Here is a 24,282-nt window from a genome sequence, read left to right as displayed (position 1 = left end):
GATGCCTTCTCAAATTCCCCCTTCCCCCTCAGTGTTCACCTGGTCTAACTAACACTCTTACAGGAAGAAGGGAGACAGGGATTATGAAAAGCCCCAGGACAGGAAATACATGTAGGAAAGCAAAAATTAAGAGCCAGGTGACTGGAAAGATGGCTCAGCAATTAAGAGCACTTTCAGCTCTTGCAAAGGACCTGGGTTCAGTTCTCAGCACCCATATCAGTTACAATCAACCTCCTGTAACTCTAGTTCCCAGGGGCTCCAACAGCCTCTTCTAGTCTTAGTAGGCACCAGGAATGTCCATGGTGTGTGCACGCACACACATACACATACACACACACACACACACACACACACACACACACGCACACACACGCACTCATGCATACACACGAAAACAAATTTTTAAAAAATCATAAAGGAAGGAAGGAAGAAGGATAGACAAGTTGTTTGTATAGACCCCTATTACTTCTGGAAACTTTTTCTCAAGTCCTTCCATTGCCTTCTGTAGTAACTGAACAATAGTTATCTGGTCCACTGTGCAACAAGGCCTATCATCTTCCATCCTCCACCACAATCACCACCAACTATCAGTCTGTCTTTAGGAAAGGTCTGTGCTAATTCATTCACTTACTGTCCCCAGGGCAAGCAATGGAATGGGAAGGATAACAGGGAAGGAGGCACAAATAGGTCAAGCAACCATAGGATTCTGCAACACAGGCTGTAAGTTATGTAAGCAACATCTTTTCATTCTGCACCATCCAACTAGAGAAATGAGTCATAAAGCACCAGACATAGATTCAAAACACATCATCAGGTAATAATGCAATTCTCCAAACACAGTGATTTCTAAGCCACTAGCAGCACATATCTATAACTGAGGTCTCAGGAAGCACAGATAGGAAAATCACAGCAAGTTCAAGGCTGGCTCAGACTACATGGTAAGACTCTTGCTTATTCTGTCAAAAGCAGGAAGAGGTGGACCTGAGGTAGGAAGACTGAACATTAGGCCAGCTCAGGGTACACAAGACCTTTTTCAAAAAGAGGAAGGGAAGACATGGTCAGATTTAAGGACATGTAGTGCAGATAGTCCCTTATTACTCTGACAAAAAGTTTTTAAGAATTATTTACATGTATGAGTGTTTTGCCTGTGTACGTGTGTGTGTCTTTGTGTGTGTGTTTGTGCATCACGTGTGCCTGTTGCCCACAGAAGCCAGAAGAAGGCTACAGATCCAGTAGGACTTGAGTTATAGAGATGGTTATGAGTGATCATGTGACTGCTGGGAATCAAAACTGTGGCCTCTAGAAGAGCAGCTCTTAATTGCTGAGCCATCTCTCCTGCACCCATAACTTATTTTTTCTAGTTCACTTGTCAGTGAAACTGTAGACAAAAGGAACTGTGTTACTGCCCTTGCAGAGTATTCAATAAACTTACTTTTGGGCTTGGGGAAAAGCTCAACAAATGAGATTTGCTATCAAGTCTGAATACCTGAGTTTGATACCTGTAATCCACAATGCAATGAAAAAACCAACTCCTGTAAACTGTTCTCTGACCTACATGCATAGTGGTGTACTTATGCATGCAAGCACACAAATGTTAAAAACAAAACAGAACAAGTCAGGTGTGGTAGTACACGCCTTTAATCCCAGCACTCAGGAGGCAGAGGCCAGTGGATACCTTGAGTTCAAGGCCAGTTTGGACTACAGAATGAGGACCATGAGTTCCATGCCAGTTAGAGATACATAGTAAGACCTTGCCTCAAAAACAAACAGACAGACAGACCAAAAAAAAAAAAAAAAAAAAAAAAAAAAATCAAGCAATAATCTCAGCTCCCAAACTAAATGGTATTCAGAATATTGAATAAACTCACAGTACACTGAGGAAAGTAATGAGGGAAGCTTGTAGATGACTGACAAGAGAGGAGCACCAAGCTCCTCCACACTAGCTATACCCTCTTAATGACATCACATCCTAACAGCTGGGCCTGAGATGGCTGCTTTAATTGGGAAAAAAAAAAAAAAAAAAAAAAAGCAAGCGTAGTATAAACATCAGCATGGCACAGGAAATGAGGTGGGTAGAGTTAGATCTGATTCTTAAATTTGGGCAGTTGTACAGTCCACTAATTAATAGCTAATAAAGAATAATTAAAATTATTCATTATCATTGAGTATTATTTTTCAAATAGCCACTGAGTTTGTTAGACAACATGCTCAAGTTGTTCAAATTTTTTTTAAGATGTATTTATTATATACAGTGTTCTGCCTGCATGTATTCTGCACTCCAGAAGATGGCACCAGATCTCATTATAGATAGTTGTGAGCCAACATGTATTTGCTGGGAATTGAATTCAGGGCCTCTGGAATGTTTGAACATCCAGTGCTCTTAACCTCTGCGTCATCTCTCCAGCCCAGATGTTTGGATCTTAAAATGAATTATAGGAGATTTAAAGTTGTGTTGGGCCACAGCACTGGGAATCATGAGACATTCAGTATCACCGTGAATTTGGGAACCTTTCCATCAAAACCTAAACCCGGACCTCAGAGATAAACCAACAAGACTCAGTACAAGGTAGGAGAAAAGACAATGGAAAGAAAAATCAGGGCAAACAGGGAGAAAAAGATGAAATGATTCAAAAGGGGGTGGGGGACAACCTGGCTCATCTCCCTTTCCTTCTTTTCAGTTAAGGACAGCAAAGCTGGGAAATGTGTCATACATTCTTAACAGAGATTGTCTTCCTAATCAACAAAACCCAGCAGGACCTCTATACCTGCTGATTGAAAGGTACTTCTAGGTAAAAGTAGAACTAGGGATGAAAGAAAATGGAGCAAGAAAGAAAAGTGAGGAGACACAGGGGGGAAACAGAACCAGCAGCCAAGTGTGGCAGACCTTCCAAGCATTGAGAACATCATTAAAGACACTCACCAGAGAAACCCAGAGGCACACTTCTGTGGCATTTTGCTCAAAATGCAAAACCTGGATCATACTGTAAAAAAATCCAGTGAGAGTTACTGGGTCCTTCTACAGGACTACTGACCTATGCCCTTAAAAATGCCAAAAACCACACACAGGCAGGAGGATTCCAAGTTCAAGACTAGCATGGGATATATATATATATATATATCAAGACACATGTCTCAACGTACACATACTTAACACACAGATGCTATGGGATATTCTGTATGTTAAATGTGTTGCTCTGATTGGTTAATAAATAAATCACTGATTGGCCAGTAGCCAGGCAGGACGTATAGTTGGGACAGGCAGAGAAGAGAATTCTGGAAACAGGAAGGCTGAGGAGGAGAGACACTGCCAGCCGCCGCCATGAAAAGTGAGATTTAAGGTACAGTAAGCCACAAGCAACGTGGCAACTTATAAACTAATAGAAACGGGTTAATTTAAGATATAAGAACTAGATAACAAAAAGCCTGCTGCGGCCATACAGTTTGTATGTAAGTCTCTGTGTGTTTACTTGGTTAGGTCTAAGTGGTTGCGGGACCGGCAGGTGAGAGAAATTTGTCCTGACTGTGGGCCAGGCAGGACTGGAGAAAACTCCAGCTACACACACACACACACACACACACACAAGTATCATGGAGGAAAATTTGTGTGAATTTTCACTGTTTCATGATGTAATCACATTTCAGGGAGAGTGTGGTTCATTTTTGTCTGTTTTTTAGGTAGTCTGGTTAATTAGTCCAGGCTGGCCTTGCACTCATAATCCTCCTGTCTCAGTCTTAGAACTACAGACTAAGAATCCCTGATTGCAAGCCAGGAAGTGGTGGTGCACACCTTTAATCCCAGCACTGGGGAGGCAGAGCCAGGTGGACCTCTGTGAATTTGAGGCCAGCCTGGTCTACAAAGCGAGCTCCAGGAAAGGCGCAAAGCTACACAGAGAAACCCTGTCTCAAAAAAAAAAAAAAAAAAAAAAAAAAAAAAAAAAAAAAAAAAAAGAATCCCTGACTGCTACTTCTTGAGATAAAGGAAGAATGGTTTGGTTGAGAGATGTACAGCTTTCAGAGGCCAATCAGGAGACTTTACCATAGCTTAAATGTGAATTCTCAGTTTCTCCCATTTATTGCCTACAAGTATAAAGTACTTCACCTTTTTGGAAGTGGAACTAGTAAGTCTAGAGAAAGAAACTAGGAGAGTTCAGTGAGTACCCAGGAATCACCCCCTTAGAGACTTCCACAAATAATACCAGAAGTGAATATGGCAGAATTTTAACCATACTGAGCTGAGTACAAACAAAGCTGCCAAACACACAAGATGGCCATTTCTTACACCTAGTGACAGGGAGCTGGAGCCAACAGGAGGCAGGAGACACCCTGAGACACCCTAGCTCAGCCTGTGTGTGCACTGCACATGTTGAACAGCATTCCCAGAGTTTCTCCTGCAAATTTTTCTGCAGCACAAAGTATTAAACATTAATTAAAAACACAGCTTGGGACAGAAGGGATGGTTTGTATCTCAGCACCCACATGTGAGCTAACAATGGTTTTTAACTTCAGTTCCAAGGGATCTGGTGTCCTCTTCTGGCCCAAGCGGGCACTGCACTCACATGGTGCATATACATACACACAGGTCAACATGTAAAACAACACTCATACATGTAAAATAAATCTGAAAAACAAAACAGATAACTTTAAGCTGGGTGTATAGTTACATACACTTGTAATCCTCAAGTACTAGGAAGTAGAGGCAGGAAGATGAGGCATTCTATCAGGCCAACCTAGGCTACAAGAGACACAGTCTCAAGAAGTAAATAAAAATAAATGGGCAACAGCCACATGCCAGTAATCTCAGCCCTTACGAAGTTGATTCAGGTGGATCCTCAGTCCAAGGCCAGTCTAGGTAACTTAGCAAGATACTGTCTCAATAATAAAATAAAAAATTTAGAGACAGGGTACTTGGGATCAGAGAGGTAGGGTTGATGCCCAGGCCAAGCTCCTGTCCTGGAATGAGACTAAGAAAAAGATCTGTGGGCAAATGTAGTATCTCAGGCTTACACGGCATTTATTCTCTCCTACAGGGCTGATGTACCTCAGAATAGTGGTTGTCCAGTACGCACAAACTGCTCGATTCAGTCCACAACACCACATAAACAAGGTACAGTAGCCCACATCTGTAACATAAGCACATAGGAGTAGAGTAGAACCAGAAGTTCAAAGTCATCCTTGGTTATGAACGAGGCTAGATTAGAATAGCTAAGACCCCATCTCAAAAAAAGTTTAAGATACACATAATTGCATAATTTGCTCATAGAGCTACTTGGTTTTAGAGACAAAGTCTCACTATTTAACCCCAGATACCCCTAACTCCAGAGCCTCCTGGCACCTTTTTTCAATGTTGATTACAAGGGTATGTTCCCAGACCCAGCTTACTACATGTAGTCTTTGAGAATTTTGATTATCTTAAAAACATGCTGGGCATTGGAGGTATAAGCCTTTAATCACAGCACTCAAGAGGCAGAGGCAGGCAGATCTCCGTGAATTCAAAGCCAGCCTGTTCTACAGAGTTCCAGAACAGCCAAAGCTACAGAGAAACCCAGTCTTAGAAACAAACAAAAACTCACAAATAATTCACTGTTGTGCTCCTCCCAAACTGACCATTTCCCCCTTTTTTCTAACTATCGTGAGCTTGGCAAATTAAAGAGAGACAGACAGACAGACAGACAGACAAAAATGTTCCTTGATACCTCCTCAGACCTCCACAAAGTAACATTTCACAGGATACACAGGAATGTAACTTTTTTTTTTTGGAGAGGAGGTTTGTCCAGACAAGATCTCTCTGCCCTTGCTGTCCTGGAACTCACTCTGTAGACCAGGCTGGCGGAGAACTCAGAGAGCTCTGCCTCCCTACTGTCTGGCTAGGAATGTAACTTTTTATGAATATACAGCAGGCAAGACAGCAAGCATGGCAAACATACTCACAGCTATTCAGGGGCATCAGTTAAGCCCAAGGCCTCAGGACCAGCCTAGGCAACCCAGGAAGATCCTTTCACAAAACAAAGCCACCACAGAAGCTGAGGAAAAGCCTAACCATGAAAGCAATGGCATTAGACTACTTCCCTTTCCTAAGAACCTAAAATGAATGAATGAATGAATGAAAATTTAAAAATCTGTAAGTTCTATTAAAAAAATAGCTAGTCATAAAAGAGCACATCAGAAGACCCAAGGCAGGACCAATATACTGCTCTCCACTTTAGCCATTTATTAACCTAAATTACTGACTTCAACAAAACCAAAGCAGAATTTTACCATAAAGCATTGTAAAGCTTGTTTCAGTTAAACATTCAGGCCAAAAAACATAATTACAGAAGAATTCTCTGGCCCCCACAGGAAAGGGTGGTGCAGGAGCTCAGGTGCAGAGCTTGCCACAGCTTTTCATGTAGTCCTTGCCTTTCCCCACTGAACCCTAGAACCCTCAGCCACATAAATAGCAGCTAGGAAAGGAGGAGTAAAGAAATCTACTTGTCTAATCACTGTTATTCATCATGTAGCCAGGTCCTTTTTTTTTTTTTTTTTTTTTTGCTGCTTCTTAAGGATGACCCAATTAGCCTCCAACTGCCCACTACAAAAACATCTGACTTTTATAACTGGTTGACATACACACAACTTTAAACCCACTTATACTCAATTTAGGAAGATATAAGCATGCAATTCTTACAATGCTGCTGTCATATGTCCCAAGGTTCAAAAAATTTTAAAATAGGACCAATAAGATGGCTTAGTAAAGGTTGCTAGCTGCCAATACCAACAACTTGAATTCAATCCCTGATACCTACATGATAGAAGTAAAGAACTGACTCCTGCAAGCTGTCCTCTGACCTCCCACACTTCTACACACCTACACACCTACACACACACACACACACACACACACACACACACACACACTTTTTTAAACTTTTCATATTTTTTTGTTTTTCAGCATAGAGGACAGAATCTAGGTCCCTTCCTCTTGAGCTAGGGGTGTAGTTCAATGGCACAGTGCTTGTTTCCCACAAACCCTGGGTTTGACAGCTGCCCCCTAGCAGAACCTCAACTCTAGATAATAGGGAATACCAAAGGCTACATGAGATGTAGTCTGCTAAAACTAGCAAAATCAAGATGCTTTTAAGGGCAGAGTTTAGGAACCATGTACTTGTTTAAGTTAAAATATCTCAAAGTGAATTGGACCAGCAAAACCCTAATTCTGAATACAAACTGGTCTTTATTATTACTTTATGTATATGGGAGTTTTGCCATGTGTACTACATGTATGTCTAGTGCCTTTGGAGGCCAGAAGAGGGCACTGGGTCTCCTGGGACTGGAGTTACTGTTGTATGACATTTTGTTTGTGTTCTGACAAAGCTTGCCTGGAGATTAGAGGGCAGAGCTAGCCACTAGTTAACCATAGGGTCAGGCTGTGGTGGCTCACGCCTTTAATCCCAGCACAACTGGGGAGGTGGAGATAGGATCTGGGGCCCCCATTCGGTGTGAGGATTTGTAGAGGTAAAGTCTCTAGTAGCTGCTGCTTTGCTTCTCTGATCTTTCAGCTTTCACCCTAATATCTGACTCTGGGTTTTAATCGAGAAGACTAATTAGGATCGTGCTTCAAGTTACTTACTGATGGTTGTGAGCCGCCTTGTAGGTTCTGGGAATCAAACCCAGGTCCTCTGCAAGAGCAGTCAGTGCTTTTAACCACAGTCATCTTTCAAGGACCCAACTCCTTTTCTCTCTCTCCCCCACCTCCAGTCTCACATTGTAGTCCAAACCTTCCAGTGACCTCCCTTCTACCTTAGTCTCTCAAGTATTAGGATTATAGGTGTAAGCTACTATGTCCAGCTTACAAACTACTTCAATTTAAAATAGAAATTTACTAAATTTGACAAATGTTCCAAGGTATTTAAACAATGTCAACAACAGTTCCTAACTTTAAGTATGCAAAGGCTGTTAAATCTAATTTGTGAACACAACTTAATCTCCCAAGTTCATACTTATTTTACTGCCCAAAATGGCAATTACTGACCACATAAGGCAAAAACAAAAGAAACAAAACAAAAAGTCCTCATTTTATAAAAATTAAATAACATTAAGGAGCCTACCTGAGCTTGGTGGCACAGCACTCTGGAGGCAGAGACAGGAGAATCTCTGTGAGTTTGGGGCCAGGCTGATCTACATAGTAAATTCCAAGATAGCCAGGGCTACAGAAAGACCTGTCTCCAAAAACAAAACAAACAAACCATCTAGTTTTTCAGTCATACTAGATATATTTCAAATGATCAAAAGCTCATTTCCTCTATTATTGATTTTTTTTTTTAAGACAATGTTTCAAATTCACTATGTAGGCCAGGCCTGCCTCTGCTTCCTGAATGCTGGTATTAAAGGCATGTGCCACCACATCCAGCTAAAAGTTCTATTATTGAGCAGGATATAAAACAGAAAGAGGGAAAGAGGACTGGAGATATAGCTTGGTGGCAGAGCACTGTCCAACATAGGACAGATCATGAGTTCCATCCCCAGTACTACTGACTTTGAAAGAAAGCAAGTACACAAGAGAACGTAAGCTAGAAACACAAGGAGAAGTAACTCAAAGGATGAAGCAATAGCTAGAGTTGAGCAGCATCTGCCAAAACTCATGTCTACCTGGAACTATTACCTTATTTGGAAAGAGGTCTTTTCCAGGTGTAATCAGGCAAACTAATATGAAACTACACACTGAGAGTAGGCCTTAACCAAATGGCTATGTACTTCTAAGGAAAGCAGTTGCATAGAGTTTTGACAGCCCTATGAAAAGGGGGCAGAAAACTGAAACAATGCATCCACAAGTTATTACATTACATAGCTGACAACCAGGAGAGCAAAGGGAGCTTCTCAATGGCAAAGCAGTATATGCCTAACAGGACGGAGGCCCATACCCCTGCCTGCATCTTGATTTCAGACTTCTATCCTCCAAAGCTTTGAGAGTAAGTTTGTGGTTGTTTGTTACAACAGAACCCAAAGCCCAGCAGGGCCTAGGGAAGCAGCTCATGAAAGCATGAAAGAAGGGGCAAAGAAATAAGACACTCCCATAGTGTCCACTGAAGCTGACATTTCATTTATTCCACCACGTTTATTTATTTATTTTTATTTTGAGAGATAGTCTCTTATGCAGCCTGGGCCATCCTGGAACTTGCTATGTAGACCAGGCTGGCCTTGAACTCAGAGATCCCCCCTACCTCTGCCTCCCCAGTGTGAGGATTAAAGGCAAGAGCCACCAGGCCTGGTTCATCTCATTTAATCCTCACCATGCCTATGAGAATGGGGAGAACAAAGATGTTCAACAGATGGACAAGTGAACTACAAGGAACAGAAAACACAACTGTTTGGAAGTGGTAGCATAATCTTTTAATCCCAATATTGGGGAAACAGGTTGGCAGACCTTTTTAAGTCCAAGGCCAGCTAGGGCTACATAGTGGGGCCCTGTCTCAAAAAAAAAAAAGGAAGGAGGGAAAGTATCTTCTATCTTTTCCCTATGTAGCCAGCCACCTTAAGTACTCCCATCCAAGCACAGCAAACATCTAATCTTCTCACTATCACTTGCAGGCCCTCAGAAGTCTCCTTTACTGCCACAAGCTCCATCTGTTCCCCACTCTTCACCTCAAGTGTCACTTCTGATTATTCCTTGCACTCTCAGAAAGAAGAGTTCCATCGACAGTGGCTCTTTTCGCCTCTGGGTTCTATGAGCTACTATTCCTCTACTCGTCATCTGGTGCTGTCCTTCTATTTCCCCACACCTACCCTCAGGACAGACCTCAAAGAAACTCTAGGTCCTCCCCTTCCGCCCCCCCATAAAATACATTACTGCATGTACATGAGGCTAGAGAAAAGTCGATGCCTGACTGCAAGCAAAGGACCTCCACTCTCTCCTTTTCCACTTTCAATCAATCATTCAGGATCCCAGAGGCTTTGGTAGATTAACTGGTATTTACTATATTCAGAAATTAAAAATTAAGATTTTAAAATTTTCTATTAATTTAAATTTGGGGGGAGTAAGGAGGTCCTGGAAGTCAGGGTAACTTGCATGAGTTAGTTCTCTTATTCTACCATGTAGGTCCCAAGGATTAAACTCAGACTCAAAAGTAAGTAGCTTTATTCACTATGCCATCGTTGTAGTTCAAGACTGCAAAGTTTTTAAATGTTAAATCAGAAGATGGTTCATTGGGTAAATTGAGTGCTAAGTAATCACAAGTTTGAATCTCCAGAATCCACATAAAAAGCAAGACTTGCGAGTCGGACAGTGGCTCTGTGGTTAAGAAGAGCACTGACTGCCCTTCCAGAGGTCCCGAGGTTCAATTCCCAGCACCCACATGGTGGCTCACAAACACCTGTAACTCTCTTCTGACTGCCCTCCCCCTACATACACATAAGTAAAAATAAATCTTAAAAAAAAAAAAAAAGCGAGACTTGCCGGGCAGTGGTGGAGCATGCCTTTAATCCGAACTTGCAGGGCAGAAGCAGCCCAATGGATCTGAGTTCTTCAATGCCAGCCTAGTCTACAGAGTGAGTTTCAAGACACCCAAGGCTACACAGAGAAACTCTGTCTCAAGAAGGAAGAAAGAAGGAGAAAGAAGAAGAGAAGAAAAAAAAGCAGGACTTGTCAGTATGTGCCAATAACCTCTGTGTAAAGTAGGGCTTGGGGGATGAGGGCACAGATCCCACAGGTCTTCTGGGTTCAACTTGCAGTCAAAAACTTGTCTGAAAATTGAGGACAGTCTGGAGAGATGGCTTGGTGGTTAGGAGCACATATTGCTATTCCAGAGGACCCTGGTTCAGTTCACAGTGGTTAGCTCACAACTGCCTGTAACTACAGCTCCAGGGCATCTGACACCCTCTTCTAACTTCTGAGGGTACCCACATCCATATGTGCACAAACACACATAATTAAAATAAATAAGTATAAGTATTAAGTTCTATTAAAAACATATACAACTAAGGAGAGCATTAGTGATACCCCAAGTCAACTTCTGGCCTCCACACATGGAGCATCCCCAAATGTTCTCCATACACACTGCAAAGCCCATTCCTCCCAAACATATGTGTATTAAATCACTTGGAAAACATGTTATCAAAAATAACATTTTTTTTTTTTTTTTGTCTTTTTTTTTTTCAGAGCTAAGGACCGAACCCAGGGCAAGTACTCTACCACTGAGCTAAATCCCCAACCCCCCAAAATAATATTTTTTTATGAAGGAAAAAAACTCCAGCTCTAGGAGACCCAATACCCTTCCTCTGGCTTCCAATGGTATGTGGTATTTAGATACCCACCAATTTTAAAAAGCCAGGCATAGTGGCCCATGCCTTTAATCTCAGACTTGGGAGGCAGACACAGGCAGATCTTCTACAGAGCCAGTTCCAGAACTACAAGGGCTACACAGAGAAACTGTCTCAAAAAAGTAAAGAAAAAAAGAAAAGAAAACCAGCCTCTCACTGGTTGTTGGAAAAGGCTTTTTACTATTTTGTTAAATAGATGAATATTCTTTAAGACTAAACCAAAACTCAATGGACAGGTAGACCTTTGGTTCATTGACTGTAGTGGTGGGATGGAGCCCAGGGCTCCCACAGAGAGGCAAACACTGCCAGAGTATACTACCAGCTCAAATGGTCAATTCCTTCTTCTTTTCTAATTATTAGTGTGTACATGTGTATGCACACATATATCAGAGGATGACTTTATTGGCTTGTTCTCTCCTTCCACTTTGTGGGTGTTCTGTTTTTAAACAATTTTTATGGAGGAGGGGGACTTATGTGCCATAGCATGCCCGTGGAGGCTAGAGGATAACTTCATCAAGTCGTTTCTCTCCATTTGCCTCTACACAGGTCCTGAGGACAGAACTCTATTATCAAGCTTGCATAGTGTCTTCACCTGCTAAGGCATTTCATGAGCTCCAACCTTGTTTTTGAGGCAGGGCATCTCTTATTTGAGGCACACTATGTCCCCAAGTGGTCAGTTTCTTAAAGAGTAGTTCTAATGTGGAATCTGAAACTGACAATTTTTCAAGAAGTTTCATCAAATCATTTTACTCCATTTTATGCTCTGAATGGATTTTTTATCCATCTGTGATTTCATAGCATCATGTACAGGTCATTTGGGAAGTGAAAGTTCACTGATATAAGGAGATATTTCAAATGTAGACAAGTTTCATAATTAACAAAAACCATTTCACTAGCACTATCCTCTAATCTCATAAGCAAGGTACACTACCTCAGGGCTAAAAATATGTACCTTTGTGGTAGAACACTTGCTAGCATACATGAGACCTGGCGTTTCATTCCAGTAACACACACACACACACACACACACACACACACACACACACACACACACAAAACCACCCCTTTAAATAATGGATACTGTCTGTCATGCTAGCAGGAACAAAAATCCCTATTTTTGTTCGAAAACTTCTATTTAAAAAAATACATATTTTATTTCATGTATATGGATGTTTTGTCTTCATGTATATCTATGTACCATATGCATGCCCTCAGAGACCAGATGAAGATGCCCAGAACTGGAGTTACAGATGATTATGAGCTTCCATGTGGGTGCTGAGAATCAAACCACCATGTGCCACCATGCCTAGCCAATAAGAGGCCAGCCTGATAGCAAGATATTTTGTTTCAAAAAACAAGAAATAAATGTGAAGGATTAGTGATTTTTTTAAAGCCTTGGTTGGCCTGGATCTCACTACAAATACAGGCTTGCTGCAAACTGAGAGATCTGCCTGCCTCTGCCTCCTGAGTCTGAAGTTAAAGACCTGTGCTACTATGCCCAGTAATTAACCTGAATGCTGTGAAAATGACTAATTTGTACCACAGCCGTGATCTGTGTTAAGTAGTTAGCAGTTTTACAGTACAAATCCAACACAGCAGTAAGTCAAATAAAATATTTATATGATTACAAGTAGCTTTAACCTAAGAATTCCTAAAAAGGGTTTCGAGAACTGCTAAGAGTTTATGGATTATACTTTTAAGATTCGAAGGTCAGAGTTAGCACTGATCCCAAGGATCTAATCACAATCAAAATGCTAATAACCCCCAAAGGCCTCCATCTCTTCTACAGCCTCAGTCATATAAAAATAAGTCACCGATTCAACAAATATCTATTGTGTACCTTTTCAGGGGCTAGTGACATTTCAGTGAAGTTGAGTATCTTTCTTCCTGAAGTTTAGAACTAGTGGGAAGCTCAACATCAAGCTATGAAACCTGAGGTTCAGGAATGCCCTGTGAAAGGAGGCTCCTTAGGAGAGAATGAACTCTGTAAACACTTGGGAGGGTCTTCACAGAGCAAGAGATTGTTCAAGAACTGTTATGTGCCTGTGAAGCAGAAAGTGAAGATGGAGTAGCCATCATCCCAGGATGCACAAACCAAAATTATTATCTGGCCCCCCAGGACAGACCTAGACCTAGTACCCCACCCCCACAAAATCCCAGGGCTCCTTCTTGATCACCAGCTTTACTCATCTTCTCCATCTGTCCAAGCTGAAACCCCAGCCAGCCTCCTCCCTCCCTGTTCTGAGAATGCTCCAGGCTTAAGCGTGGTCCCCATCTAGTCAACCTACTCAAATCCTTCAAAGGCCTGTTGGAGCCCTCTACATGAAAGTTCACACCCCCACCACCCCAAGACTGTACTTTCTTTATCTACTTCTCCCTGGGGAAATTTCTGGCCACAGATAAATAATTATTTTTTTTTATTTTTTATTTTATGTGCATTGGCGTTTTGTCTGTATGTCTGTGTGAGGGTCCCCTTGTCTCTTAGAACTGGAGTTACAGACAGTTGTGAACTGCCATGTGGGTGCTGGGAATTGAACCCGGGTCCTTTGGAAGAGCAGTCAGTGCTCTTAAACACTAAGCCATCTCTCTCCAGCCCCGATAAGTAATTATTGAGTGTTTATTATGTGCCAGACACTGCTCCAGTGCTGAAGACAAAGTGGGTAATGGTGTGCAGCTGCTGATTGTTGCATAAAAAACACACCATCTCTTCTCTTCTGCCCCATACCTCAAGCTTATTTCAGAGACTTCACTAAGCTCTAGAACTGTTTAGGTATCCCTGAGAACCGCTGACCTCCATTGTTCCTGCTGGTCAGACTCCTACACATTGTCCTCAGGACTTGGAAAAAGTGCTGAGTTAGCATCTGAAATATAAAATATGCCAGGCATGCTGTACACGCCTTTAATACCAGCACTTGGGAGACAGAAGCAGATGAATCTCTGTGAGTTCAAGGCCAGCCTGGTCTACAAAGCAAGTGCCAAGACAGAGGAACCCTGTCTTGAAAAACCAAAAACAAGAAAAGAAAAGAAATATTAAATAAACAACATAAAGGAAAAAGAATACCAACTAACAGACAAGTGGATGAGCAAATGAGCACCTATATTTCTTGTAGGGACTGTATTTTACAACCCCCACAGGGTTGTTGAGTTATAAGACAATCACACACAACTATCTACAGTTTAATAACCATGTTTCACCCATGCTGACTGTTCTCACTCTAACAGTCTTATGAGGTAATATATACAATCTCTCCCCCCTTGATAAAATACATTATAAAATTTGGGACTAATAGATATTATCTTGTAATAACCTTTTTATCAATAGCAGAACAGACTCAACTAAATAATGCTTAGAACCATATTGTGTAATCTCAAGTCTTTTAAATCGGAGATATTTTAGAAATGGCTCTCTCAAAATTCTGATTTAAGGCCAGGTGGTGGCGGCAGGATACTACTTTAATTCCAGCACTTGAGAGGCAGAGGCCAGTCTGGTCTGTTACACAGAGAAACCATGTCTCAAAAAAAAAAACCCAAAAAAACAGGGCTGGGGATTTAGCTCAGTGGTAGAGCTCTTGCCTAAGAAGAGAAAGGCCCTGGGTTCGGTCCTCAGCTCTGAAAAGAGAGAGAAAGAGAGAGAGAGAGAGAGAGAAGAGAGAGAGAGAGAGAGAGAGAGAGAGAAACCAAAAAACAAAACAACAACAAAAAATTCTGACTTAAGAAGACAAATCACTTCGAGGCCAACCTGGGCTACAAGAGTAAGTTCCAGCAAAGGTGCAAAGCTACATAGAGAAACCCTGTCTCAAAAACAAATAATTTAAGAAGACAAATAATTAAACTAGGCATGGTGGTGCACACCTTTAACCCCAGCACTCAGGAGGCAGAGGCAGGTGGATCTCTGAGTTTGAGGCTAGCCAGGTCTATAGAATGAGTCCCAGGACTACAGAGAGAAATCCTGTCTCAAAAACAGTCCATCCCCCCTCCACCAAAGAAGACAAATCACTAAATATTGTTACTATGATTAAGTCTTTAAAAAAAGAAAAGGCAACTGTGTTCTAATAAAAGAGAAAGTTTTTCTGTCATTGGAAGCCAGCAATAGCGTCAGGGGATCAGCAGGGCTCCTAAAGTCAGTACTGCACAAGGTTAAAGAGCAATCCGTAGTCCTCTTACCCAGTGACCAACTCCAATGTCTACAGTCTGCATTTCTGAAGTTAGTTATGCAACAAAATTCATGCTTTAAAATTCTAATTCCAGAACAGTTAACATGCTACATCCTCTCTTCACATATACATCCATACAGTATCATAGAACCATTTTCCTATCACTACTAAACATTTTAGTTTTGTAAATACTGTCTTAATTTAAATCTGTTCTTTTCTCCTCTTGTTCAATGATCACTAAACCAACCATTTAACTCAACTTCTACTTCATAATTTCTATGAATATCCTTAACAACAAACATAGTTCTGGGGAGAATGTAATACCAGCACTTGGGGAAGCTGAAGAATGAGGATCCCTTGAGTAGTTCAAGACTGGCCTGAGCAACATAGTGAGCCCTGTCTTTAAAAACAAAACAAACACCCAAATGCAAACCTGGAATTATTCAAACCGTTTCCTGTAGCCTAGTCTGGCTTCACTCATTGAGTAGCTAATGGCCTTGAACTCCTGATCCTGCCTCCACTTCTGAAGTGCTGAGATTACAGGTACACATCAACTCCTAAAATCAGAATTTAAGTCAAGGTTAAAAATTAAGAAGAGACAGGCGGTGGTGGCGCACAAATTTGATCCCAGTGCTTAGGAGGCAGAGCCAGGCAATCTCTGTGAGTTTGAGGCCAGCCTGGTCTACAGGGTGAGATCCAGGACAGCTATGGCTATGTAGAAAGACTGTCTCAAAACAAAATAAAATCAAAATTAAGAAAAAGAGCTGGAGAGCTGGCTCAGCCATCAAGGGCACTTGTTGCTCTTATAGAGGACTTAGGTTTTATTCCCACTTCCCACATTGTGGCTCACAACCATCTGTAACACTTCTCAGCCTTTTGGTCTCTACTGGAACCAAGCACTCATAGGTTACACACATACATGCAGGCAAAACACTCATACACATAAAATAAATTAAATAATTTTAATTTTAAAAATTAAAAAAACCCTTAGTAGTCTAAAAATTTTGTCCCATGCCTTATGAGACTTACGATAAACAGCTTAAAAATAACATGGCACAAAGCTGGGCATAACGGTTCACTCATGAATACTAGCACTTAGGAGGCTGAGGAAGAAGGATCACCAGGGGTTAGAGGTCAGCATGGACTATAGTGATACCAGAACAGCATGGGTTACAGAGTCAAACGGTCTTTAAAAAACTAAAGGGAGGTGGGGAAAGGCATACCATATGGTCAAGCCCAGATAATAGAACTGAGAATATCTATTACCAATCCACTAATGCTAAAACCAAAGCCCACATAAAGAATTTAATCCAATTTAGTGACTGACAGGAGCCAAATCTCTTGGGCAGAGAAAAACAATCCAATGAACAAACTAATAACTGCAGATACTACACTGGTAAAACAAAGTATAGTGGGCACTGGCCACATAGCCAACTGATAGTAGGTGAGTGGAAAGAGCCCTGAAAGCTCCAGGGCTTTCTCAAGGCTACATTTTAGAGCTGTTAACTTTTCCAATAATACCAATGAATAAGAGATTTTCTTAAATTACACTTCCTTAGTGCATGTGCATGAGTGAAGGATGCCTTGCAGGAGTGCACTCTCCCCTCCTCCCACCCCCCCACCATCTAACTTAGGTCCTCAGGCTTGGCACTGAGTACCTAAACCCCAAGCCCAGTATTTTTTTTAACTAAGTGAAACTAACAAAGCTTCAGTATATCTGTGCACCGCTTCTTGTGAGAGATTAAGTCAGCCTGTTTCTCCAATGATCAGTATAAATCCACCTGGATAAACTGAAATCAGCCTTACTAGTAGATGTGAAGTTTCTACTCTTAAAAGAGATAGAGAGAGAGATAAAAATACTATTACACTGACTTTAGGGAAAGGGAGTCTTTAGACAAGACAATCAGTAGATAGCCCAGGCTACTCCAAATTGCATTGGTTTTCTTGCCTCAGCATCCAGAGTTCTGGGATTAGAGGACATCCTACCACATCTGGTTTGTTCTGCAACCTTCTTAAATCTAAGGAAATTCACCTGGTTCCCTATCCCCCTAAAGTAGACATAACTGAGGCTATCAAACAAAGAGAAGCCTTTTTAAAAAGTGTGCTTAGGGGACACTCTGCACTATTCTGATGAAATAAACATAGCTTTGATGTCAGCTCAGGTGCTATAGAAGAACTGTTTGTGTCCTGTGAATAAGTTCATGGAAGACTTTGTCAAAGCTGCATGTTCAATCAATCTCCCGCATAAAAAGATCCTTGCAAGGATCCAGCAGATGAAACACCATCCTGACTCTGGGCATCTGTACGCCCAGGAGCCAGGCAGCAGGTATGAGCACAGTCTCAGATAACCTACTTTTGACTTTCCAGCCTCTCATCTTCTAAGAAAGATTACACACTGTAGCAATGAAACAAAATGCAGGCAGGACCCTAGACCTACAGTCTAGCCTCCTCACAGCAATCCTAGCCTTCCCAGCTGCACTACATTCCTATACAGGTCTGTCAGAAGTCTGTCACCCTTAAGCCAAATCAAGCCAGAACCTAGTTCTGTTGTCTAGTGCCTCAAAGCCTGTCTTCAACACTTCCATCCGTGGCCAAACACCCAGTGTAAGACAGGAGAAAGGGAACTGCTCCTTCATTTTCTTTTTGCAGTATGAAGTACCTTCTAGAAGAATCCAGAAGAGATTTTAGCATGAGAACTAAAAACCTTATTTTCAAATAAAGACCGATTAAAAACAAAACAAGACAAAAAACCCAAAACTATTTAGAAACTGATAGTGAAGGGGAACTTTTCACAAGATTAACATTGCTATTTATTTGCTAATCATGAAAGATTTTCTTAGTTAATAGTCAATCTCACTGGCTACTTAACCACACAAAAATGCTTGATTGCTGCTATCAGACTGAAACATAACAAAAAAAAAAACTATTACTACCAAACAAACACTACGAGTTACCTGTAATTTCAATATTTACACACAAGCCCCGTTAATATATTTTATTATAAATTCCACCAATTCTCCTCTCAAAATAAAAATTCTGACATAACCGCTGTAAAGACGAACTAGGCACATACAGGGATGCTACTTGGGGATGCTAAACGTGACGTTTGAAAAAACCGGAAAAAAAAAAATATTCAAATATATCAAAAGGTCAAAAGCCAAGCTGCAGTTTCCCCAGGAGAAACCGAGGCTGTGGAGACACGGAAAAGCTAGGCCACCCGGTGAGGGCTCTGGGCAGAACGCCCCCTCCCCGCACAGTGGCGTCCAGGCAAACCTAGGACCCCGGCGCTTTTTCTCCTGCCCCGGCCGCAGCTGCCAGGGCCGGCCTTTGTTTTCAGCCCCGGTGGCGGCCGGCGCGGTCCTAGCTGACAAAGGCGGGCATCGCCATCTTGTCGCGGCGGCCGGACGCGGCGCCCATTCATTCGAGGGCGCCTGGGGCCGGGAACGCCGGGAACCAGGGGAGCCGGGAAACGCGGTAGGCAGCAGGCCCGCACCCGGCAGGGGTGATCGCTGTATCCGGGAGACCCGCCCCGCGGCCGCTCCCCGCGCGGCCCTACCGGGTCCCACACCCCGCAGGAAGGCGCGGTCGGGAGGGCAGAGCTCAGCTTTTGTTCCCGCGGGGACCCGGCCTCGAGAAGAAGCGCCTGCGGGCGCGCCCTTCATCCTGGCCTAGGCTGTCCCGCCCAGGTTCGAATCCACGACCCGGGCCCCAGCCCAGCATCCCGCTCCCTCTTTTAAACTCAGGACCACCGCCGGAGTGCCGCACCACGGCCTAGACCACTCCACCCACAGCCTCGATTCCAGGCTCTGGGAGCCGAATCCCGACACTCGGTCCGGCCTTGAACCCAAGACCCCGCACCCAGTCCCGCATCCGGGATCCAGACTTTAATCTAGGACCCGGCTCCGGCCTTGAACCCATGACCCCGACCCCAGTCGCCGTATCTCGGATGCAGCCTTAAGCCCAGGGTACCGGCCACGGTCCCACATCACGGATGCGGCCTTGCGCCCAAGACCCCAGCCCCGGTCCGCATCCCGACCTAGGCGGCTCCGCCCCAATCAATCCGGGACCCAGGCCCCGCCGCCCACCCAGCCCACCCAGGGATTGCGGTCCCTGCCGGCCCCACCCTGGAGAGCAGGGTGACTCGGGCGGCCGATGACCCCCGGGCGGGAAGCAGAGCCGCAGGGCCCGGCCCAGCTCGGCCCAGCTCAGGGCCGGCGCCGATCACAGACCGGAGCCGCGCTCACCTCGCCCTCGCCCAGTCTGGCGCCCACGCCGCCGCCTGGTCGACCCGGTCGTCGCGCTCGCGGCTTGCGGGCAGAAGCCGGCGAGGCTGGTCGGGTCCGCGCGGCGGCTGTTCCAGTCCCAGCCCCGCTGCCCTCGCCGCCCGCGCCCGCCACCGCCGCCGCCGCCGCCGTCGCCGTCCGCCCCTCAGACGCCTCCAGCCATCAGGATGGGCGCGGCGGCCCCTGCCTGCAGCCTCGGGAAACCCCACGTCGCGTCACCGCGCACAAGCAGCGTGCGCGCCCCGCGCTTTCCGCCCCGCCCTCCTCGCCTCTGCGCGTGCGCGAGCACCTTAAAGGCGCCGTGGTACCGCTTGAGGGTCTTCGAAGGGGCGACCTGCAGATCGGTGTCGGTAGCATCGGGCCCTACATTGCTGGCGTCGGCCCCAAGTCGGAGGGCGGTGTGTTCTCCCCAAGCCGGAGGGCGTTGTGTTCTGCCTGCGTGTCCAGCCCGGGAGGGCCGGAGGGCGTAGGTGAGCGGCCTAACGGGGCCTAGCAGGAGCAACAGTAGCCAGGTAGAACAGGAAGGTCGTCAAGAGTAACCCCCAGAATTCCAGCCGCCTTGGGCTAACATGACTCTTGCCACACTGACTTCTTCACTCGCATTCTGTCCTTTCCAAAACAGTCTCAGTACCTCTCTTACTTCCTCCAGGCCTGCACTAGCCTCTCAAACAAGGGCCACAACCTTTTGGTGGACTCATCTCAGCCTGCCTACCACCTTCTTCTTCACACTTTATAGTTTCCATTCTTGTTGACTCCTGTGCACCTTGCAGCCAGGCTTACCTCCTCCTCTCTACCCTGTTCCTTTTTGAAGCAGCCGTTGGGTGGGTGGTCTTCACATCTTCCTCCCTGCCCTGGATGCTTCCTGCCAGGCTGTAGAAATGTCCCTGTCATTGTTCAGACCTGCCAGTTTCCTCATAGGCTCTTTCTGTGTCAGCCCTGAACTGAGGCCTTTCAAGAGTCCTAGCTCCTGCTAATGGTCACTAGAAGGGAGGATTCAGGTGCTGGGTATTCATTGCTACTAAAGTGCCATTACTTCTAGCTGGCTGAGCAGACGGCCCGAGGGGAAACATATATACATACATGAAACACATATGTACATACAAACATTCATGTGGACATTTGTGTCTGTTCTTCTTGAGCACACTAAAATACTGCAGGGTTCATTCATATTTTCCTCCTTCCATGTCAGTGACCTTCTGCTTTGAGAGTAAGGAACCTGGTTCCAGTTATCTCCAATGTAAACATGGTTGCTATCATCCCATCCTATGGCCTCGTACCCCTGGGCCTCTATGTCCTCTACTCCATCTTAGCAAGACCTGACTTACTGTCTTGTGTGTCGCTCTTTTACCAAGGACAACTCCAAACTCTCCCAGTAGAGTCCAGGGTCATCTTGTGCTTGGCTCCTAGTCAGGGTCCACTGTCCCTTGTGACTCCATCTTCCATAACTTTGTGAAGGCCAGGCCTTTGCTGCTGTCACTTTTGCACAGATGTTCCCAAGCCCCTACTGGCCCAGTCCTAAAAGCCCATCCATTGCCAGCTTCGTTTCTCAAAAGTGGCCTATTCCCAGCTTCTCGCCCAGCTCTTATTTCACTGTGACTCCTGTGAAGACTTCCTCACCCACTGCGACCACCCCGCCCCCAGAGGGTCCTAGGGAATATGGTCTGGGAAAAAGTATCTAAATGGCATTCTAAGTTCCACATGAAAGGATGGAGACCCAGCAACCAGAGCTATACCTTAGAGGATAGAGGGAGGGACAAGGTCTCTGCTAGTCACTGCTGGTTCAAAAAGGGAGGAGCTAGAGGAATGTGAACAGCTGGGTAACCAGGAGACATCTGGGCCCCAGGTTCCTTCAGAGAAGGGATGGGGCATGGAGTACAGTCCAGTACCTGTAGAAAATTAGAGAATCAGGGTTTCTGGGTGTTGGCAGGTGGTCTCAGGTTCTAAGGCAGTCATCAAACTCCAGCAAGCCTGATGCCCACCCTTCAAGATCTGCGTCGATGAAGGACTTAAAGTAGAAATGAGAAGAGGAAGAGAGGAAGGAAGGAAGGAAGGAAGGAAGGAAGGAAGGAAGGAAGGAAGGAAGGAAGAAGTGGTATAGAAGAGAAATGGACAGAAGCAAGTAGCCCAGAGTATACAAGGCCAGTTATTTCTGCAGAATCCTCCATGTTGCTGTGAGCCTCTCAGCCGCTCCTAAGTCTCCTAAGTGAAGATGGGGGCAGGGAGGGGACAGACCGAGCCCTTCAGGGGCGCTGCCACCTCCCTGCGCCCAGTTATTGCCAGCCCATGAGCAAGGTTCCTTATGAGGACACTGAGCCTAACATGGTTGATATGGCTGAACTGTTGGTTTAGAGACAACATCTTGCTGTGCACTCCAGGCTAGAGTAGAATTTGGGATCCTCCTGCTTCAGCCTCCTCAGGCTTTGAGATTTAGACTCTGTGCCTCCATGTGATCTGTGATTGTTCAGGGTGGGGCAGAGCCTTCCCTGGAACTTGCCCCACAACACTGGCTGAAGTCATCATTTATGTGTTTATGCACAGGGTGTGAGGGACAAAGTTGAGGGGAAGGAAGGAAGGAAGAGGGGAGGGGCTAGTCCCTTATTCTCAGATCCCTAGCTGAAGCTTCAGGCTGCTACCTAGCCTCACCCTCCTCTGATATGTGCACTCCCCAAGCAGCAGGGACCTCTGGCCCTGGACCTTGGTCATTCTCCAGCCTGTTCCAGCTAACAGCCAGTGCCCTGCCCTGAAGATGATAAGAAGCTAGCCTTCTCTTTCGTATCCCAGAGGGTCTGAAGCCTCCTTTTTCGTGCATCTGTTTCAGCCCAGGACCCTTGTGTTTTTTGGTTCTCACACTGCTGTTCAGCCCTCTCCACAGTTAGTAAAAAATTTGAGGGATCCCTGCCTACAGCCCAGAGCCCAGGCCTCTCCTGATTTTCCAGGCACACTCCCTTCTCAGGAAACATCTCAGAAATCAGCTGGCAAGTCCATAGCCACACCCAGTCAGATGTGACCAGCCCCGGGGCTCCATCAGCAGTGACTGAAGAGCTAAGCAGGGCTCCCGGGTAGAAGCGCTGCCCAGGAGCTGGCTCAGTGCCCAGCCTTCTCTAAAAACCTAGGGAGCATGGATGTATAATTCAAATGCCCCTCCCCCATCTGCTCTTTAGCAGGAAATGGCCTAACAGGAAAGTAGGTCTTCTTAAATCTGAATTATTCAAACAATCTAGGCATGTGACCGGGACCCAAAGCAAGGCAGTGCCCTGGTGCCTTGCTCCAGCCAGGCTTTGAAGAGGCTTGAAACAGCAAGGGACATTTCTAGATTTCCAGATCTGGTAAAAGGGCAGGATAGTGACCAGTAAAGTCCCTTTGTCACGGCCTGGATTCAGGCCCTCAGGGCATCTGTCCCTGTCCTGCTGAGCACTGTCTAGTTTTTCCACCACACAGCTATTCCATCATCACTTCCAGTAAGTGAGACTGCAGCCTCCCCTGCCTCCACACCCCAGAGCACCGAGAAGAGGAAGGAAAGAGAGGAGGGACACGTGATGGTGCCCAGGGACTCAGAATGTAGGTGACAAGGAAGAAAGAGCTAATTAGTTGCTGTGGGTTTCCAAAGGCAGGGTTTGGAGAAAGAACGGGGCCATGGCTCTTGAGGAGACCCTCATACCTCCTTCAACCCCTAAGCATACTTATCAGTGCCCATCTCTGCTGTGACATCCTGGACATGGCCCTGTGCAACTCACAGTCCTGACCTACAGTGGCACATCTGTCCCCCAGGGAGGGGACATGGAGGGAGCAGAGTGGGTGGCCTTTGTAGACTGGCCAGCATGCTTGAAGGACAGTTAGTCCCCTGCAGTCTCACAGGGGATGGTTCTGTGCCCATTAGTCTCACCATGCTTCTGACCCTGTGATCCTTCTGGTCACAAACCAGAAATCCTGTTTGCAGAGCACCAAAATTAGATGGGAATGGAAGGGATGTCAAAAAGTGCCCAGTGAGGCCGGGGATGGTGGTGGTGATGGTGGTGGTGGTGGTGGTGATGGTGGTGGTGGTGGTGAACACCTTTAAATCCTAACACTAAGGAGGCAGAGACAGGTGGATCTCTGTGAGTTTGAGTTTGGCCAGCCTAGTTTACAAAGCAAGTTTCAGGACAGCTGGAACTGTTACACAGAAAAACCCTATCTTGAAAAACTTTTTTAAAAAAAGTGTCCAGTGAGCTGGGCAATGATGATAATTTCATCACTTGGGAGGCTAAGTCTAGTTTGAGACCAGCCTGGGCTTCATAGAGAGACTGTCACAAAAATAAAATAAGTGCTGGCAAGATGGCTTAGTGGGTAAAAGGGCTGGCCACACAAGCCTGGCATCCTGAGTTCAATCCCTGGGACCCACGTGAAGGCAGAAAGAAGCCGGGCAGATCTCTGTGAGTTTGAAGCCAGCCTGAGCTACAGAGTGAGTTCTAGGAAAGGTGGAAAGCTACACAGAGAAACCCTGTCTCAAACCCTCCCCCCCAAAAAAAAAGAAAAGAAAAAAAAGGTGGAAAGAAAAACTCTATGAAGGTATCCTC

The 24,282-nt window shown here is 44.9% G+C and overlaps 1 protein-coding gene across 4 annotated transcripts in view; it reads right to left on the bottom strand.

Moving 5' to 3' along the window:
* The window catches only part of Gnb1 (G protein subunit beta 1), a 67,469-nt gene extending 47,695 nt beyond the window's left edge, over positions 1–19,774 (bottom strand). For 2 of the 4 annotated variants that reach the window (XM_028891487.2, XM_028891490.2), the window contains exon 1: positions 19,691–19,733. The gene's annotated coding sequence lies outside the window, so the exon portion shown is untranslated. Of the gene's footprint in view, positions 1–5,038; positions 5,095–19,690 lie in introns of those variants that run through there. The other 2 variants (XM_028891489.2, XM_037203279.1) reach the window with 2 other exon arrangements.
* Between the last annotated feature and the right edge of the window lie 4,508 nt (positions 19,775–24,282).

This window comes from Peromyscus leucopus, chromosome 2 (assembly GCF_004664715.2).
Source record: "Peromyscus leucopus breed LL Stock chromosome 2, UCI_PerLeu_2.1, whole genome shotgun sequence".
Classification (NCBI taxonomy): domain Eukaryota; kingdom Metazoa; phylum Chordata; class Mammalia; order Rodentia; family Cricetidae; genus Peromyscus; species Peromyscus leucopus.
Note: the sequence above shows the minus strand (reverse complement) of the source record. Positions and strands in the feature narration are given on the sequence as shown.